This window comes from Pleurodeles waltl, chromosome 9 (assembly GCF_031143425.1).
Source record: "Pleurodeles waltl isolate 20211129_DDA chromosome 9, aPleWal1.hap1.20221129, whole genome shotgun sequence".
NCBI classification, from domain to species: domain Eukaryota; kingdom Metazoa; phylum Chordata; class Amphibia; order Caudata; family Salamandridae; genus Pleurodeles; species Pleurodeles waltl.
In genome coordinates, this window is record NC_090448.1 from 269,337,183 (window position 1) to 269,357,846 (window position 20,664).

The window sequence follows — 20,664 nt, forward strand, 5'->3', positions numbered from 1 at the left end:
CAGAGAATTTAAACCACCCTCCATGTTCTTCCTCAATTACCCCATGACTTCATGGATGCATTTCATGAGGAAGTGATATCCAAACTAAAGGGCATAAAGAAGACCCACTAGACAGTAAAATCTATCCCAACAGCAACTATGTGCGATCAAGAAACTATCTGATGATAAGGGCATTGTCATCCACCCTACGGATAAGAGGATTAATGTTGTGATTCTCTCAAGAGGTATGTATATTCCGGAAGCTATGCAACAGAGTAGAATTGAACAAGTGTGTCTGACCTTTGGGAGATGTTGGAAGACAGGAGGTATCAAGGACTCCTGGAATGGGAGAAGTACTTGTACCTAAATAGAGATTATCCCACAATTCCATTTCTTTATTTGCCCCCCCAAATTTTGCAAGAATAGTACCAACTTTCAAGGTAGACCCATGTGTTGTCACTAGGGAGCGCATCTGAGAATGTCTCCAAATATGTGGATTTTTTTTCTGAGAGAATTTGTTGTAAACCCCCTATCATATGTCAGTGATACCAGAAATTTCTTAGAGAAATTGGAGGGCACTGAGTCAGAGGATGACATTTACTTATAGCTTTGGATGTAGGTTCCCTACAAACTATCATTGATCATGAGACAAGGATCGCAGACTGTAAGTATTTCTTGAAAGCTAGACCCTTGAGATACTATGCACATACTGAAATGCTATAGATGATATATTACTGTCTTAGCAACAATACTCACCCAAGATGGATGCCGGAAAGAGACATGCAAACTTTGTAATATGAATTTATCGTTAGCCACACATGGTGAATGCACTCATAATATTTCCTGTTCTTGCAATACTTTGGAGGGAATCAAACTATGGCGGCCCTTTCAGTTGTATTTAGGGAGACCAAATTTGTGTGCAGCTTATTTGAGTTGCTGCTGGCTATGTGTCTCCTAGATGGAACTTTCTGAACTGAAAGCTCTCTGGAACCTCGTTGTTGCTGTTGTCCGAATCTCGCAATGAACTGCACCAGAAGTATTTGCACTTTTTGAAAATTTAATTATGAAACACTACGCTTAGTTTGTTTTCTCTGTTAACCGACTGAGAATGATAAGGCTGATACAGATCATCTTCTGGTTTTCCAAGGATATAGATTATTGTGTTTCTCACAGAACAGTGTTGCAATGCTCTTATCACCTAAAGATCTTAACAGTAGGCACATTTACACTGCAGGGATAATTAGTTGAAGAAACTCTGTCTTAAAAAAAACTGAGGTAGCTATTCCTCAGATGCACTTGATAATACTTCTTAGTTCAAGCAGAAAGCTGTCATCTCAGTGTTGCTGTTCCTGATTGCCCTTTCCGCGGGTGTTCTTAGGTGTTCTGAGGTAGCTGAACCTTGGATAGAAATGTGGATGTGACAGAGTAGCTTCTGACTCATTGCAAACCATTGGTGAGTCGAGTACGTACTCTTGTAACTCTTCTCATTGCCCTCTGAATGTTCATCTCACCCTCATCTTCCATGTGCATGCATAGACAGGTTCCTTTTTTCACATGTTGTAGGGCATGCAGCACAATAGAGTGATGTTGGACACTAATTTAGGTCCGTAGGACAATGCTTTTTCAGGTCAGTGTAGGTACACGAGCCATGCTTTACACAGTCTAGACACATACTTTACTGTATTTCTTGTATGACTGTCTGCTTGGTCATTAGGATGCTGCTTCAGCGTCATATATGGGCAGAGTGGATATCCAGAGTCACATGAAGATATGGTAGCATACAGTCAGGGTAGAAGACTTTAGATAGTTTTGTTCATTTCACTGTGATGAGATATTTTACAGTTACTCATCCTTGTGAATACGGATGTGAGTGTTGGGATAGAACTGCAACTACCACAATGCAATGTCATTCTGATTTATACATACCAAAATACCAAATAATGACAATATTTTGCCTTACTAGTCTCATGCATTTGTTATGTATTTTGTTAGTTTTTTGGGGTCTCAAGAATAGTCATGTGGGAGTATATGATTAAGAGATATGTATGCACAGAGTAGCCATGTCCTTGTGGGGTTTTAGGCCTCCATTTTGTATAGTATCCTGCAGTTCAGAAAAATCATAAAATCACAAGCTTCTTCTGGGAATTGTGCACAATCGGTGAAGACAAGATCAGCACCATACATCATCTACATTGAATATGAGTTTATCTTTTCAGTTTCAGTAGATTTATTCCATTGCTCTTGGGGGCCTCAGGAATTTGTGAGTACAGGGTTAGGTGAGTCTGTTGTCCCAAGCACATTGAGAAACACTCCAACGGCATATAATTTTTCCTTAGTGGCATTGCCTGAGGATCGGTGAGGAAAATAAATTGCTTGAGCATTAAGGAGAGAAGTGCATCCAGCACCTGCCTGAGAACTGACAAAGAGCTGGCTGTGATATACCATGTAGATGACCTACTGGTCTTTTGTCTGCCCGTGTTGCAAATAATTGTAGGACAAGAAACCTTTTCATGGGGAGGGGTACTTCCGTCCTAAAGCCAATAATAAGTTTCAATAACTTCCCAATGATACTGAGAAGCGTATATGTCTTTAAAACTTAGACTTGAGTCACGTTTAAAGGGTCAAGGCATGAATGAGAGATTCTAGGTCTTCTCATAAGCCTTTTGTTTGTCCTACCGATTTGGTGCTGTGAGCCTTCCTCCTCATGCTTTCTGAATGAAGAGTTGTATCTAATACAATGCAAAGTACTGTGCTACACCCACTTGCTCCATGATATGGATGAAAGTGAAAAGTATGGCTATGTGCATTGGCTGATTTTATAGCACCTGTGGCTAATTTGAATAATCTGTGTAGAGTTGGTTCCTGATATGTGGTATTCTAAGTTAAAAATAGATATGTTTTCCTCAGACCAGAATGGCACTATGCTTGTTTATCCATGTGATTGTATGATATTCTTTACTTTTTGTTGTGTGTGGATTGTAAATGTGCAACTCACTTGTTTTTGAGGTCTTAAATCATATTTTGCATCTCCTCTGCTGGAACTTCTTTACCACGGGTATCATAATTGCACTATTTAGTTTTCCACATGCAACTTTATTGCACAGTAGCTCCATGCAAACATTTTCTATGCAAATTTGCCTATTGATATTTCTGCATGCAATTTATCAGTAAGCTGAAACACTTGTGTTGCCAAAAGCCCTTTCTACAGAGTCACCCCCAAACTTTTTGCCTTCCTCCTTTTACTTTTTGCTGGATTTTGGTTGGCCTTAGGACTCTATGCACTTTACCACGGGTAACCAGTGCTAAAGTGCTTGTGCTCACTCCCCTAAACATGGTTTAATTGGCATATTTAATTTGCAAGTAAGTCCCTTGTAGAGTGGTACACCGTGTACCTGGGGCCTGTAAATTAAATGCTGTCAATTGGCCTGCAGCACTTATTGTACCACCCACTTAAGTAGGACTTTAAAACACTTTGAAACATATCCCAGGCCTGCCATTGCAGCCTGAAGGCAGTGTCACACTGCCACGTCGACTTGGCATTTAAAACCCCTTGCCAATCCTTAAACTCCCCTTATATTACACGTCACCTCTTAGGTAGGCTCTAGGTAGCACATATGATGTTGTGTAATTAAAAGGTAGGACATACACTTTTAAGTTGTACGTGTCCTAGTAGTGAAAAACTTCCAAATTCATTTTTCACTACTGTGAGGCCTACCCCTCCCATACGATACCATTGGGGATTCCTTAATATATTTAATAAGCTGTAATTCCTAAACCAGAGGTGATAGGTATTTCATGTTTGGTATCTATGAACTTGTAATGATAACTCCTCTGTAATGGTAAAGTCAAATTGATCATTGCAAGTTTGAAAATGCCACTTTTAGAAACTTTGTATTTTCCTTCCCTTAGTCCTCTGTGCCTGCAGCCTGCCTTAGGTCACATGACTAGGTGTAACTGACAGTTGAGAGTTTGTGAAATTACCCCAGACAGCCACACAATAGTGGGGTTAGCAGAGCCTGAATAGGCCATTAACTGACTTGATAGGGGGACAGAGCTAAGCACAGTCCTAATTGCACCTGAATAGGCCGTGCTCTGCCACCATACAATAAGCTTGACAACCCTGTATTTTCAGTGCAACCAGGAGCCGGGGCAGGGGAGGCAGGAAACTCCTGTAATATCAAAGAACCCTTCTAGAAACTCCTCCCAACGTCTCAGAGCAGGGCACCAGGGTATACAAATAGGGTTCTCAGATCCACTCTTCAGGTCAGGACCTGCAGAAGGACTCTCAGAGGACTGCCTACTGCCGTGACCTGGTGTGCACTCTACCAGATTTTTGCTGTACCTGGAAGGACTACTTTGCTGCCTGGAGCCTGCCTTAAACCTTCAGAGGCAAGCCACGCTGTGCAGCCCTGCATCTTCACCCACACCTAGGACTTCCAGAAGTGACTCCAAGGGCTAATTTTGCTGGCCTTCAGATCAGAGCCACAAGGATTTACCAGGCTCTTACCATCTCGAACCCACACCTGTACCCAGCCTGAGTGAGTCTTGAACCCCCAAGAGGTCTCCATCCACTCCTGAACCCTTGTTTGTGGTGCTAAAGGTGCCATGGTGGCCATTTTCCAAAACTGAGGAATTGCTATTTTGAACTTTAAAATTAAAAAATTCATAACTCTGATTCTACTAATTGGATTTTGATGGTGTGGTGCCAAATAATAATGTATTAACATTTTCTCATTTTTATTGCGTTGTGTTTTTTTCTCACTGTGTTGTTGTTTGTGTGCTGCATAGACACTTAACACATTGCTTCTAAGTTTAGCTTGACTGTTTTTTATGCAACCCCACCCAGGGTTAAGCACAAGTTAATTTAGTGACTTTTTCTGGTCAACCAACAACCCAATTTCTCAAAACTTTTAATCAGCAGGAGCAAAATTAACACATAAACCCATTTTGTAATTTCATTTGGCCTACTCATAATGGGGGCTGTGGTCTACAAATGCTTTCCTACCTTCTGATCGTGGAAAATACTCCATCAATATCCCAGACTGGCAACATTGAAGATTTAAATCCATATACTTTGACCTTTCCACTATTTCTTCGACCTGGTACCCACATTATTGGATTGTGAACCAACTACATAAAATGTGGTGAGTTAGGGCCAGATGTAGCAAAGCGTTTGCGACTCGCAAACGGCGAAAAACGCAGTTTGCGAGACGCAAAAGCCTCACAGGAATGCAGAAATGCATTTTGCGAGTCGGAACCGACTCGCAAAATGCATTTCAGACTCGCAAATAGGAAGGGGTGTTCCCTTCCTATTTGCGACTCGCAATGCTATGCATTTTCATTTGCGACCGCAATGAAAGCGCAGTTACCATCCACTTGAAGTGGATGGTAACCCAGGCGCAAACGGGAAGGGGTCCCCATGGGACCCCTTCCCATTTGTGTCTGGCAAAAAAAATACTTTTCCAGGGCTGGCAGTGGTCCAATGGACCGCTACCTGCCCTGAAAAATACCGAAACTAAAGGTTTCGTTTTTTTTCTCAAAGTGCAGCTCGTTTTCCTGTAAGGAAAACGGGTTGCACTTTGAAAAAAAAAGACTGCTTTATTTAAAAGCAGTCACGGACATGGTGGTCTGCTGTTCCCAGCAGGCCACCATCCCCGTGAGTGCCCTGAATCGCTATGGGGTTGCAAATTGCGACCCACCTCATTAATAATAATAAGGTGGGTCTTTGCGACCCCATAGCGACTCGCAGAAGGTGTCTGAGACACCTTTCTGCATTCCAAATTGCGAGTTGCAATTTGCGAGTCGCTGGGACTCGCAAATTGCAACTCGCAATTTGGAACCTTGCTACATCTGGCCCTAAATGTTTAGTTTGGTGGAGTATTTGAATGGTATTTTAGGAAATGGGCTACACAGTAGAAAGTAGTTGCTGCTTTGCAGAGGAGGCTTCCATTCTTCCACTTGAACTGTGAAACACCAGTATTGGGTAATGTTGATTTATTAATTTTCATTATGCTGTTTACAGTGCTTAGAAATTCCAAATCTCTTGTATTAAGCAGTTAATTACAAAATAATGTAATGCTATTTGCTATGCTCTCTGTGCATATTTAGAAAGCCAAAGACTTTAGTCATACCACATAAATATTTCAGGAGTGTCAGTGCCTTGTAGTATGGAAGCCTTTTGTGGCCAAACACCATTGAGTAGTACTCTACCATTTAATTAGCACTCTAAGTTGTATAAATGTCTGTTGCCACATTATAAGGGTGTGCTTCAAACTAAAATAACTATTATAAATTGGTCAGCTCTCATATATTGATTTTAGGAACCCCGGGCAAAATAACACTTTGCATTTTTTTGTAGACCCACTTGCTAAACATACAGAATTATGGCCTTCAATTTCAGTTTGATGTCCCATTGGTTTACCACCACAGAGTTACTGCCTAGTCTTACTTACACAGGGTGTCATCTGTGGACCTAAATCACGCTTCCAATCCAAGAGCACGATAAGTGCAACGCGTTCTGGTTCGCGGGATTCTCATATAGGGATCTCTAGTGTTTGTTACTGGGTCATGTGCACATGTGAGTTGTATAAGGATGTATTCATGTACATGGCAGAAAGTACTGAGGAGTAAAATAAATGTTAATTTAGAATTACGTATTTAGGAATGGTAGACGGTCCTGGAATAAATTTCCCTCTTGGCTCCTCAAACCTCCAACTGAAAGGCACTGCAAATCAATTACTTGCTCCTTGCCTGCTGAGGAGACACATAACTTTGGCCCCATTTCCAGGGCCGTTGCCAGCAGTGACACAGAATAGCTTTAGTAGTGGTCGCAGCACGTCTCGGTTATCTGATGTATCAGTGTCTGAAGAGCTGAGCAGACATGGCGCATTCCTTTGTGGTAATCATAGAAAGGGGGCTTCAATTTCACTATTCATAATATTCCATGGTCGAATCACCGCAGCACAGCTCAAGCAAAACTATGATCACATCTCTTTAAAATGACTCGGTTTGAACATACGATCTGCTTGACGTGCAGATTGCACAATGCTGTAATTACTGAAATAGAGCACAGCCATTATGTGTGATTTGCAGTTTATTTGTTTTATTAATTTTGTGTAGTTTTAAAGGGTACAGATCAGGGACCAGCGGGCTACAGTTGGTGGTGGTGAGCTGTAAGCACCTTGCTATCCATTAGGGTCAACCCTGAACAGAAATCACACCAGGGCATGCCTTATATTCATCGGAAATGGCTTTACTTGTAAAACACTTACCTAGTGAGGTAGGTACAGACCAGGCCTGCAAAAATGTTTTAGAGCGTGTCACCGTGCATGGCCATAGCACGCTACCTTGGGCCCTATTGCAAGCTAGGAAAATGGGCTCTCACCCCGCTAATGGCGTACTAACAGGCATACATATTTAAAATGCAAATGGGCCCTCACGCCCTGGACCCCACTGCCACTGCACCAGCTTCACTCTTGACGAGTATACCTCTGTTACCAGAAAATGGGCCAGTGTAGGTGAGGGATCTTGATACGAGAACCACAGGGCTTTATATTTGACGGTGGAAACGTGGGGTGAAATGAGGGTGCCTGAAGCTTTTCTGTCAGGTGTAAAGGTTTATATAGTCCCCAATTTTTATCCTTCATGAAGGAGATCATTTTTACTCTATTCTGCATGTAATTAATGGACGAAGATAGATGCAGTTTCCAGCTAAAATAGGAAACCTTTTCAGACTATGGCGGTCATTCCAACTTTGGCTGGCGGCGGGCACCGCCAGCCAAACGGGAACCGCCAGAATACCGCTGCGCGGTCAAAAGACCGCCGCGGTTATTCTGAGTTTCCCGCTGGGCGGGCGGGCGACCGCCAGAAGGCCGCCCGCCCGCCCAGCGGGAAACCCCTTCCCACGAGGATGCCGGCTCCGAATGGAGATGGCGGAGTGGGAAGGGTGCGACGGGTGCAGTTGCACCCGTCGCGATTTTCAGTGTCTGCTATGCAGACACTGAAAATCTTAGTGGGGCCCTGTTAGGGGGCCCCTGCAGTGCCCATGCCATTGGCATGGGCACTGCAGGGGCTCCCAGGGGCCCCACGACACCCATTACCGCCAGCCAGGTTCTAGCGGTCAAAACCGCCAAAACCAGGCTGGCGGTAAGGGGGTCGGAATCCCCATGGCGGCGCTGCCTGCAGCGCCGCCATGGAGGATTCCCCAGGGCAGCGGGAAACCGGCGGAACACCGCCGGTTTCCCGTTTCTGACCGCGGCTGTACCGCCGCGGTCAGAATGCCCATTGGAGCACCGCCAGCCTGTTGGCGGTGCTCCCGTCATTTTAGCCCTGGCGGTCGTCGACCGCCAGGGTTAGAATGATCCCCTATGTCTCTGCAAGTTTACCTTTAGCTCAGATTCCCTATCCAAATTCCCTGGGCTCAAGTTAATAGGCTCAGACGTCTTCATCCTGCTGCAACAGGAATTTTCGTCCATACTGTGATTGTGAGCTGTGCGGGAAAGCTCTCACACGGGCTAATATTTTCTTTTTACATTTTGTAATGGAAAACATGGAAATGTATGAATGGGGAACATGCTCTGAAAGAGGCATATTAATGCACCGAATGATTCTGCATGTTAGGCCTCACAGCGATTGGAAAAACACTGGGGCCATCCTTTATGGGGATTTGGCATAGGACAGCACAGCAAGTCACCTTGCTACTCTGCCCTACATCAAAGTGAAAGGGCGGGAATGCTCCGTATTTATGTACTATGATGCATTCCTGCCATTTCCCCCTGTGCTGGCCCATTTTGGCTGTCAATGGTGCAAGGGTGCCTGCTTTGCGTACAGGATTGTTTTTGTGCAGAAAGGTGCACCTTCCTGCACAACAATAATCCTGAGCTGTGTTTTCGTCTTTCTATGTGTGCTACAGAATGCAGCACACATGGAAATAGGAAAAAACGAGGAGAAATTGTTATTTCTCCTTGTTACGCCTCACCTTGGGAGGTGTAAGGGTTTGAAGCACCCCCAGATTTGCATGGTTTTGTAAATCTGGGGAAGCATCAAAATTCAAGGGTGTTGTGTGGGAAGACCCACCACAACACCCACAGAACGCCTCCCAAGTGCAGAGTAAGGCGCACAGCAATTTGTGGTGCCTTGTCGTACTCCATATCTATGAGGCCATTCAAAGCTACGAAAATGGCTTTGCGTGGCCTAAAAGATATGATTTTGTAGTTGCTCTGGTGGCACAAGGGGATACAAAATATGCCCCTCAGTGATGAAGAAAAAAAAGCTGATATTAATAATTACCGCAAAATTTTACTGGGCAACTCGTTATAATGCCATGATTGTTTTCTGCAGTGTTCGCCTTGTGAAAAAGTGGTGTACTAGTATTAAAAAAGGCTATGAAGACATAACTTGTCATAAAAGTCATTAGGTCAACCCATACCTGTCAAAGCAAAATACTTTGCAACCTGCCACAGTTGCCAAGTTTTATAATGTGAATTTGAGAAAAAAAGAAAAAAAAATGCACTACTACATTCGCCCTAGGAATGACATAGGTATTTGCATGAATATATTACTTTCAATATCTATCTATGGACAGCGTTCAAAAACATTTTAGAGACCAGATCTGGCGTCTAGGTTGCTAGTTTACCATACTAGCTCATAGTGCACGTTGTAGGGGTGGCAATGGAGTGTGGACATTTGGGGAGTACATTAGTATATTGCTGAGGCAGGACTGTGCCTTCCACCTGATTGGATTGCCGACCTGTTAGGCTTTTGTGCGTAGCAATGCGAGAGTGCTGTTTGCCTTAGCAACAAGAAAACTGGAATAGGGCAGTTAGGGATATAAAAACGTGCTTTTCAGGGATTGTCTGATTAAATATCGACCACAAAAATATATTGTAATGCAAAAATATTGTGGTGAAAAACGACCACAAAAACATCGATTTCTCATACTTATAATGTAAAGTAGAATAATGTGGTGGTTAAAAATATTGTGGTGCAAAATATCAACATTATAAAGTATATATAATTGATTCAACTTTATCATAAGTTAAAAGTGAAATTATTGTGACTATAATTAATATACTGAAGCATATGTATGTAATATAAAAAATAGCATATCGACATTAATTCATTATCTTAACAAGAACAATGTAACTTTATAAAACATAAATAATTCATTAAAAATATAAGTAATTAAAATAAACCGCAATATTAAATTATAAATTGCAGTACAATTATTACACAATTAAAACATTTGTAACTTACTATAAGATATGTAATTTATATTACAACTAAACACCAAACACACAAAGGATTAGTAATAATTTAAAAACATATTTTAAGTTTACTCAGCCATGATAACGAATATTTGGAATTACATAACAAAATTTATGTATTTAAAATACTAAACGATAGTAGACCATTTTAAAGAACCAAAAAACAATAGAAAATTAACAAGCAATCGAGAAAGTACACACATTGGAGTGTCTTATATAATATTCAAGCTCCTGGTTAACAACAATGGGGAGAGTCCTTACCATGGAGGGGGCGTCGGGGGTCAGATATACTCTTCTAGATCCTATGAAATAACCATGCAGGGAAGTGCTTACTTCCAAAAACTGGTAAAGGTACAGATAAACCCTCGTCTGAGTATCTTAATAAAAACGTTCCCGAAATTCATTACATGTTAGATTTATCTTTTTAATTGCCAGCTATTGTAAAGATCCCTCAGCTGCAAATATTTAGAAGGTCCTTGCCTGGGGTATAAGGCCATCTCTGATTACCTGGCCCAGTGTTTTATAAGTCTAGGTCTTGCCAGCTTCTTAAATAACTCTCATGCACATTCATCAGCACATCAGGCGCACCGCCAAAGAACTGTGTTGGTTGAAGCTAGCAATATTACAGAGGGACCTAAGGGTCTGCCAAATCTTATAATATACATTAAGGCCCAGATTTAAGAAAAGTGGCGCTTCATGTCATGAGGTGCCACTTTTCTGTGCCCCCCTAACGCCACCATGTGAGCACCGTATTTAACAGACAGCGCACCCTGGCGCAGTATAGGGACAATAGTGTCATAATTTTTTACAATATTGTTGTACTTTGCAGGATTATCGGCAAAACTTTGGATGCTAATCCTGTAAAGTTCATAGAGGCCCATTAAACTTAATGGTGTGTCTCCTTTTAGCACCTGCTCTGTGTAGGTGTTAAAAATGCCACTAAAAATGGCGCAGCAGAATCTCAGAGATTCCACTGCCCAATTTTTGGGAACTCCCTAATGAGAGAATGACCTCCCTTGCATCCATTATGCCTGGCACAGGCATAAATGGTGCAACGGTTCACAAGTGGCTCAATGCAAGCATTGCACCACTTTGTAAAATGGTGTAGTGTTTTTGACACACTGTCGCCACATTAGCATAAAAAGAATGACCCTAATGCGGCTATAGTTTGTGATAGGCCCTTCTTAAATTTGAGCCTAAGAGTTTTAAATCTGGTATGCTTCAAAGAATCTGTACCTACCAAACCGTTCAGAGGTAATGTAACTTGTTTGTAGCTTTTTTTGGTCAAGAAACATTCCAAGTATCGGCCACTCTGAGTGGCCCATAAGTGCAGATAATTGAAAAATGGAAGAGGAGATAAGGTTTCATATATTGCCATATAGAGATTTGCCAGTGAGCCTTAACTTTCTTGAACAATTTCCTAAAAGTCACAATTAATTTTACATACGGTGCTTCATAAATGAGGCTGGGAGTGTCTTCAATACCTATAGTGAACAGAATTCCCAAATAAGTTTCTGATTTAGTAAAGCAAGAGTCCTGTGGTGCCTGATAGAAGTTAACAACTATTTGCCTCTTTGAAGGCGCCTTGGCCAATTACATTTTGGGCACGCTAGGAGAATGATGAAAACATGGCAATGTCTTAAGGAATCTTACCTCCAACGTATGAAGTGAAGGAGAGGATGCAATCTTAGGACTTAATTGTGTGGCTCTAGGTAAAGAGCGAAAAGCTGCAGGGATAGTGGTCATCCTTGCCTTGTCCCATGATTAATAGAAACAGTATCTGAAAGGTTGCCTACACAAACTGTAAGGGCATTCACAAGGAATATAAGGCTCTTGTACATTCTAAAAATGAAGGCCAATGCCCATCAAAGTCGTAACAGTCCACAAGAATCGCCAGGTGCAGCTCTTGGATGCCTTTTCCAGATGGGTCTGGGTAACCTGTCCACAATCCCAAATTAATATGAGAGGTGTTATCTGTTTAGTGTATAAAGCCGTGTTGTAACGGGTTAACTGTTGATATAATAACTGCGAGGCGGTCAGGAATAATTTACATATAGATTTTAGAATCAGAATTTAAAAAGCGAAAATGGCCGCTATGAGCCACAAACTAAAGGTCATTATTCTTCTTTAAAAAATATAGATGTATGTGTTGGAGTGTATCTTTTATAATCGAAAATTAACATGAACTGCTTGCAAATAATGTGTAATGAAGCTGCATAGAAAACGCATTACGAAAGGTATTTTGTAATTCAGCGTTACTCTTGCAACATGGGATCACTAATAAATTCTGATGCACCACCAGTGAAATTAAATTAATCAGCACTGATTATGGCATGTCACTGTCTTCTGGGAAATAAAATTCAACCACTGTTATGTTACTGTGGGAAACTGGTACCTTGTTGCAGTACCCCCCACACACACATTTTGCCTGGTTTTTTAATGTAACTTGGTCTTAAGTGCACTGGCATCCTGCTAACAAGATTCCCAGTGCCAGTGTTCTTTCCCTAAAATTGTAAGCGTAATTGTAAAAACCCTTAACTCCCACTATAAGTCCCTAGTAAATGGGTACCTAGGTACCCAGTGATTAGGGTACTAAGGGTAGGCCCCTGAGGGAAGCAGCATTGAATGTGCCACCCTCTAAGACCATGCATCCAGATGCACCCAGCACTGCCACTGCAGGCTGATTGTCCTGGTGAAAACCTAAAACACAAGCTCAACAATGCACACTACCTGTGTGCCCTATTCACCATACAATGCATTTACTATGGGTAAGACACCCCTGTGGGAGGCCTTAAAGCCCTAAGGCAGGTGCTCCATATTATATGTCAGGGCATGGCTGCATGAGCAATATTCCCCCACTGTGTCCTTGCCAAACCTAGGACATAGTGAGTGAACAGAGCAGCCATTTTAATACATGTGCAGGACACTGCCAACACGAGTTTCCCAGCTACATGAAGGCCACTCTGAATCCTGGGTTGTTCGGAATCAAACAACTCAGACTGATAAATCTAAACTGGTACCAGTAATCGATTTATCCCTAAATGTACTCAGGGGTCAAATTAGAGGTGCCCCCTGCAAATGCTAACAATACTGGCATGGTTGCTGACTGGTTCTATCCAACTGCCACCTCCAGACAGCCAATATACAAACCTTTGGGGAGACCCCTGCCTCTCCGGTTTGTAAGACAATGCTATTCCTGGTTGGAGGAGTTAGCACCCCCTCCCTTGGGAATCTGCACTGTCCTGGCGTGAGCTTCAAAGGGCTTACCACCCTAGAAATTCAACCCCCAAGCCTGCTGCTAGCAGCAGCTGGCAACCTCCTTTGCAAACCCCCACTTTTGGCAGTAGCAAAGGCAGGAGACCTAACAGAGGGTAGGAGGGGTGGCCTTACCTGGCATGCACACCCCTGAGGTGTTGCCTGCGAGGTGGACCCTATATTCATTTTCCTCCATCTTGAATGGAATAAAAGTAGCCAATTAGGTTTAGGTCAGTGACCCTTCCCACAGGAAGTGGTCACTATAGTGGGTGTAGCCACCCAAAAGTAAGTGTTCCATTTGACACTACCAGGTTCCCCCTTAAAACACCCACTAAATTCAATATTTAGTGGGAATCTCTGGACCAAGAAATTAGATTTGAAAGGCAAAGAAGACCAGCCCAAGGAAACACTATGGCACGAGAACTGTGGACCTGCTGCACAAGAAAAAGGTGCCAAACCATGCCTGCTGCACCCAGGATCCGACAATCGCCGCTGTGGAAGAGCCGGACACTGGACTGACCTCAAGAAACACAGAAGACCTCCAGGCCTTACAAATTGCCCAAGATCTCCCTTCTGATGGAAGGTGCCACTCTACAACCAACAAAGAACAAGCAACCCAGTAATGGTCACTTCACTGACTGGCCAATATCTCCTGAACCAGAAGTTGCCGCTGGACCCGATGACACACAAACAACCGCCAGACAAGCCCTGCAAGTGTGCCAAGTTTGGTGGCACTGCACCCTCTGTTTGCTGGACCGTTCCAGTACCCTGGGTACTGGTCAGCTGGCATCAGACAATAAGAAAATCGGATCCTCAGGAGCTGAAAAAGGATCAGGAGGAAGCCCCAGTCAAGGGACTTCAGGAACACCCTGGATATCCCACCAAAGCACCTCTGTTGTCCTGTATGCAGCCCTTAAAGAGACTTACCTCCAGCTCCGAAGGACTCTGTTGCTCACAGCTCCTGAAACACCAACTCGCTCTGCACCCAGCTGCCCAGCGCCCTGCAACAAGGAACCAGCTGTGCCCCCAGGGTCCCTCACCCCTTGCGACCTCAACACCATGAGGGGACCCTAAGGCACCACCTTTAAATCTGCAAGAACCACCCTTTTCCAAGTGGTCCCCTGAGTGGCCCTGCACTTGCTCCAAGAGACTTTTCAATGCTGCTCCCACCGGAACCTGGAGCCACCCAAGCCTTTCCAGCTTGCACGGTGTGCCCACCAACAACCTCAACCAACCTGCAAAAGCGGAACCTGGCAACACAACTATACGATCTATGTGCATGTTTAAAAGTGACTACCTATTGATTCCTATATTGCATAATTACGCACAGAAAGGCTACATTTATTAAAACTTCCAAATTCCATATCTTAAAAAGTACTAAACCAATTTTGATAATCTTGCTCTTCAAACTTATATAAAAATCTGAAATATTTTTATAAATTGGTCTCAAGTTATTCCTTTGAATGTGTGAGATGCATGATTGATACTGTCAGTACAACAAATGCTTTGCACCTCTCCAAGATTAGCCTAACTGCTCGACCAAGCTACCGAAAATTTAGAGCATTAGATGATCTAGTTTTTGCCTCTGGAAACCAACGTGTGGTTGCCTGGATCCCCTGCTCAGTGTGCCTCTTTTTGCACACTACATAGAGGGCCAGCCTCCTACAACTACAAAGCTCAACACCCACTGTAAAACTAACAGTTCCAGAAGCCACAGCGTTTACAGTAACCAAAAGTCATTTTTAGCCATTGGTGGTGATGTCATGTGCACTGTGCTGTTGGAAACATGGTCTATTATCTCTTTAGCCGCTGTTCCTACAAACGCAAAAGGACTGAATCACCCAACTGCCTTCCCACTACTGAATGAGCACCAGTGAACTATGTGCATTGTTTACTTTACATTTTGGATGCAACTGCCTTTTTGGGTGCAGGTATGTTGATGTCTGTACTCCTGAGGGACTCACACCTCACAGGGCAGTGGACATACTCCCTCTTCCACTTCTAGCTGCATGTGGCCGCTCCATTTTCTCAGCGTATGGCCTTCGTGAAGCCTCACTATGCATACCTGGGTCACCCTTGGCCTAGTTCCACACAGTTACATGCCAGGGCAGCTGGGTGGACACCAAGAAGGTGAGGATCCAAAGCCTAGGACCATGTCACCTAGTAGGGTTTATTAGGAGTGAGTTGTGTGACCCGCTCCGAATTGTGGCAAACCCAGGGAGTAGCTCCCATCACTGTGAAGTATTGAAAATCAGCAGGGTAGCAGGAGCCTGCCACAGTTGTGAAATGAAGGTTGTACACAGCCTGTTGTGTATGCTGCTGTGTGCTAGGTTTACTTTTAGAAGCTAAATGCTGATGCTTTTCTAGAGCATTTGCTGCTATTTTTTGCTTTAGGTTGAACTGGTCGCCGTCACAGTTTCACTATTTTTGATGATGTTTGAGTTGTCCTTCTTTTGTATTCGCATAAAGCTGAATAGAGTTGAATTGGGGTTCTACCCAAGATGTGACTTGTTCTTGAATTGGGGTGAGTACAAATACTAATGAGACTACCACTATAAACAATTTTGATGGAGGAAAAGTAATAGCGTTATGTTCAGTGTGTGCAGTTTTTTTTCCTAAACTAGAGGTGAGAGGCACTTCCTCATACGGACCTAAAGATACTACTCGTAACTTACCTTTGCGAATACCGAAAAGTTGTAAACTTAGACTTTTGGTCTTAATTTAGGCCAAAATCTAAGTTTACCCTTGTGAATCAAGTCCTATATGTGTAATAAAAAGGAAGGTTTCAGTGTGGCAAGAGGCTTATTCTGCCACATCGAAATGGCAATTCAAAAACTGCACACACAGGCCCTTCAATGGCAGGCCTGAGACATGTTTGAAGGGCTACTTGGGTGGGTAACACAATCAGTGATGCAGGCCCACTAGGAGCAATTAATTTACAAGCCCTTGTCACATGTAGTTCACTTTACTAAGGTCTTATAAGTAAATTAATTATGCCAGTTGGGTGTATGCCAATGTTACCAAATTTTTGGGAAAGAGCACAAGCACCTTAGCACTGGTTAGCAGTGGTAACGGATGCAGAATCCTAAGGCCTGAAAAAACAAAGTCAGCAAAAACAGGAGGTCTGAAAGCAAAAAGGTTAGAGGGAGAACGCACCAAGCATGTCAGGTTTAACAAAGAGTATCCCTTGAAACTGGAATTAATTGCAAGGAAAGTTGTAGACAGGGCTTTTGAAAAGCTGTGACTTGAGTGATAGTGAGTTCAACTTCTACATGGTCCCAGAACAATTTCTCGCCCTTCGATCAGCGTGGATCAAGATCATCTGCAGAGTATATTTGTGTCAACAACTGTTCAGTTTTCTCTGTTGCTAGCTCTGACTAATACTTCAAGGTATTCCTATCCTCTGTCTTTTGTGCTGATTTAATGGATTGGATATATTTAACCAGTTCAGATGTTCTATCTTACTCCTTAACTACTGCAGATTCCTCCTCAGACTCCGATCCCGAAGAGGTTGTTAGGCAGCCAGCCTCTAATGGATCCAAATGTGAAGAAAGTCCTTTAGAGATTCCAGCATTTCATGAGTTCCTTATGATAGCATTGTATTGCTAAGGATGGCTTGCAAAGTACTAGTGATAGAAGCTTTTGCTGGGTAATTGGATTGTATCTTATCAGATCCCTCTAGATGTAATAAAGAATTATTGTTTATTTCAGATGTGAATCAAACAGTTGTCTCACTTCCTGGATTTTGAGCCACCCCTTGTTTAACAACATTATCAGAATCACTATTGTTTACAGAGGTTACCATATTCAGAGTTGCACACTTGTAAGAGTAAGAGGTACTTTGCCGAAAGGTTTTATCTTCTGTCTGAGGGAACACTTGTTTCAGCGGAAAGAATGCCTCAAGAGTTTTCAGGTAAGGGGCAGTCTAAGTCAAAACATTAGAAGTTAGTGTTATAGCTGCACTAGAAAGAGTGTACAGCTTTAGGTGTGTTAGCAGTGCCCTCTGATTGAGAGGCTACTTCCAGCTCCACTGCAACAAATATCTTCCTGTCCTGCACCGGTCCCTCCACTGTAGACATTTGAGAGTTTTCACTAGAAGGACATATAAAACTCAGAAGTATAAGTCCTGTCTATTAATTTCATAGTACCCTGCCCTGTGGGCTACCTATGGACCTACCTTATGGGTGGCTTATATGTAATGAAAGTGGAATTTAAGGCCTGGCAAGGTATTTTATATCCCATGTCAACATGGCAGTGTTATGCTGCATTCAGAATGCAATGGCAGGCTTGGGACATGTTTAAAATTCTACTTAAGTGGGTGGCACCAGGAATACTGCATGCCCATTAGTCTCATTTAATTTACAGGCCCTGGGCATTGGTAGTGCACTTTACAAGGGACCTATAAGTAAATGAAATCTGCCAATTAGGTGTATACCAATCAAACTATGTTTAAGGTGGCACGTGCAATTTAGCACTGGTCAGCAGTGGTAAAGGGCTCAGAGTCCAAAGGCCATCAAAAATATAAATCAGAAAAATATGAGGCAAGCACATGAAAAGTGTGGGGGAAGACCACCCTAAGGATGAGAGGTCTAACAGGGATCAAAATATTACTCTGTTAGTTTAAGCCTCGCAGATCACCCGGTACAACATTGGGTTGGATGAGCAAGAGTTTGGTGGACAAGGTACTCTGTGGTAGTAGCAACGGAGTCCCCTTTCCACCAAACTATAAACTGGCCCATACATATTTTCTAAAGCTGGCCTCTCCAATGAGCAGCTCATGAGCTACTGTTAGCTCTCCTGCCACCTGTGAGTAGCTCTCCTGTGTGCAGCCCAGCCATCAAAATTAGAAGCTCTTACTTGGTAAAATTAATATCCCATAATTTCGAAACTGATATTAGAATGATAAATCATGGAGAAGTGAAAGACTTATTACTAATATTATTAGGCCCTGCCTGAAAATGCAAAAGAGGTGGTAAAACTGTGCTACAGAGAGAAGACTGTGAGTCTTAGACTCCATGGTGTGCTGAAGTTGAGATCTTTTGAGCCTTATATCCAGATTTCAACTACGGACACTATGGAACCCTATTCAGCCTGGTCTCAGAGTCCATTAGCATGTTCTCGCCTAACCTTGGTTAGCTTAAATGTAATCCACTTTAGAGTGGCCTTTCCCACGTAGTGTACTTGGCAAAAAGACCTGCCCACCTGTCCCTGTGACGTTAGATCCAGCAGAGCACATGCCACCTTCTCTTATTTTGCACACGTATACTGCCCCTAGATATGCTTTCATAGTGCCATTATTACGCAGACATTATACATTAGACATTATAAAGAATCAATGAGCCATGTTCAAAAACTATCAACGATTAAAATTTGTCACTCTATATTAAATTTTATTGGATCTGCTATTGCCATTAGGAAACTATATAAATTGGTCAATGTAACTGTATAACTTGATTTAGATATATTTCATGAATTTAAAAGCTTTACAAGTTCCTCTTAGTATCTATGAAATATGTTTTGATGGATGACATTTTAACTCGCGGTTTTGCAGCTTTACCCATTTCTTATATTTGTATTGAAATATTATTGTAATTTTATAGCAATCGGGCGAATAAAGAAAACTTGACTGACTGACTAATATTATTACCTTGGTATTATAACCTTGGTGACAAGGCATTGCAGCTATGACTGTTATGTATTACCCTTATGGAGGCACTCCAAATTCACTAATCCTTTTTCTTACATTATTGCTGGCAGTCTTGCACTGAGAGATCATGGCTGGTAATCTTGCACAGGGTGGTCACTAATTCAATCTTGCCTTATGTGTACAAAAATAATATTAGTATCTCAGCATGATTTTCATCAAACATAAGTAGCTCTTTTAATGGAAAGGTAGAGACTTCAGTTATAAAGAATATTTATTAGAGCGCTTAATATAAAGCCTGTGGCAGCGAGTTACACATTCTAGCGCCATTCCCTGAGAAATATGTTTGCAGAGCATGCTGATTTCTGAAGTCAAGTGTTCCCAGACCGAGCTCTTCCCGAATGTTTTTCATCCCGCGTGAAATCTTTCTGTGCTGTTAACATGTAAACAAATACTATGGGGGTGATTCTAACCCCGGCGGTCGGCGGAGAGGCGGCGGTCGGACGGCGAACAGACCGGCGGTCCAAAAAATGGCATTCTGACCGCGGCGGTCACCGCCGCAATCGACCGCCACTTTCCCACTCCGACCGCCACGGCGGTCATGACCGACGGGCTGGAGTTTGCGCACTCCGGCCCGGCGGTCGACCCAAGACCGCCAACCGCATCATGACCCTGCTTACCGCCGCGGTTTTTGGCGGTCGGGAACCGCCATGCGAACCATGGCGGTAGGCACTATCGGGGCCAGGGAATTCCATCCCTGGCACTGATAGGGGTCTCCCCCACCCCCCACTACCCCCCACGAGTCCCCCCCACACCCTCCACCCCTGCCACCCCCCAGAGATGTTACAAACCCCCTGCCCCCCCACCCCGACATGCACATACACGCACCCCCAACATGCACATATGCACACCCCCTACACACACACATACACAACGGGGCACATACCCGCACACATACATGCCAACATGCGCACCCGCCGAACTACACACATTGCCCATAGGCACAGCAGCACCCCCCGCCCGCATGCACACACTCACACACCCCCTCTACACACCCCATGCACGCACACATCACACAACACCCCCCCCACCCCCTCCCCTCACGGACGATCAACTTACCTTGCGTTGGTCCTCCGGGAGGCGACGGGAGCCATAGGGACGTGACCGCCAACAGAAGACCGCCAACAGAAGACCGCCACACAGAAATGTGGGTCGTAATTCTGTGGGCGGTGTTCTGCTGGCGTGGCGGTGGAGTTTGACCAGTCTCCACTTTCCCGCCGACCGCCAGTGTGGCTGCTGGCGGTTTTCCGGCGGAACGCTCCCAGCGGTCGGAATACGCGCCGCGGCATACCGCCGCGGTCGGCGGTCTTTACCGCAGCGGTAACTCGGCGGTCTTGCGAAAAGACCGCCAAGGTCAGAATCACCCCCTATATTTTTCCATTCATTATGTACTTATCATTATCAAGGTATTTGCTGAATTTAGGGTGAAGCGGTGGAAGTTTCATATATGATGATTAGGAT